Genomic DNA, 1,354 nt, shown 5'->3' on the forward strand with positions numbered 1-1,354 from the left:
ATCAGGGAAATCTCAAACTCACGTGATACTTGCATCCATATGATCAGCGCTGGTACCATGAGTAGCTTCTCCGTCTTCATCCTCTTCAGAAAGAGTCGCTGAATCTGGACGGTCCTAAATGGGTTTCTCTTGTACACGCTTCTTCCAGGTCCAGAGTAACGTTGTCTACCACTGTCTTTTGGAAAGAAAGGGGAAGGAGTGACTGCAGTTTAAGACAGAAAATCAGACATCACTATTCTACTCACCCACCTTCACAGCGGAGTCTGTGTTTGCAGATGCTGCCCCCCTGTGGCAGGGCTCAAAAATTGCTGATTTTATAACCAATTCCTTTACACTGCTTTCTAATTCAAGCGGCAGATACGTTCGTCAAGGCTTGGAAAGAAAGAGTTTACTGATGCTGATATTTTTTAGGGAGAAATAATTTGCCTTTTAAAAATGGATTCTGTGATTTAAGACTGGGACATCAGATGTAAATAAAACAGCTCCAATTATCATTTCCAGTTTGTAGTGTGTGTCTGTGCATGTGCTAATGGAACACATTAAGTCTCAGACATTTTAGTAAATGTGGAAAAAATTCATAATTTACTATTAGACACCAGTGATCTCAAAACGAAAGATAAAAATAATCTATTTATCTGTTGTCATACAGATTACTCTGTTTATAGATTATCCAATTTAGAGCTCATATCTACTGTCCCACTGTGTTACTTTTCCACATATCAGGGATTTTTAAAAATCAATATAATTTGAAAAGAAGTCATATCTATCAGATCTGAGTTTCTCTAAGATATTTTCATTAAACAGAACACTTGGATAGAATAGTTTCTTACAGCTCGACAAATTTCAGCCTCAGTTTCACAAGGCTTGTCACCCTGTGTTATAACAACCTGTTAATTGTCTGAGCTGACCTCCTGTACCCCAAGGGTTTGTACATATGATCTTCAAAAACTGTGCTGTCCTATATGGTAGCCACTAGCCACACAAGGCTACTTAAATTGAAATTAATTAAAATTAAATAAAATTTAAAAATAGTTTCTCAGTCATACTGGCCACATTTCAAGTGCTTGATAGCTACATGTGGCTAGTGGTTAGTGGAGAGTGCAGACACAGAACATTCCACCATCTCAGAAAGTCTTGGTGGACGCCGCTGCTCTGGGATGTAGGGTCTGTGAAAACAAGGAATTTTGTCTGTTTTGTTCACTGATGTATCACAAGGAAAGTCCCTGATATGTGGTGGGCACTCAATAAATATTTGTCTGTTGTTCATCTCCACGTTCCCAGAAACTACTCTAATACCTGCTAAACAGTGGATACTCAAATATTTGGTGAATGATGAATAAATGTATGTGTTTGC

This window comes from Equus quagga, unplaced genomic scaffold (assembly GCF_021613505.1).
Source record: "Equus quagga isolate Etosha38 unplaced genomic scaffold, UCLA_HA_Equagga_1.0 199897_RagTag, whole genome shotgun sequence".
Taxonomy (NCBI): Eukaryota; Metazoa; Chordata; class Mammalia; order Perissodactyla; family Equidae; genus Equus; species Equus quagga.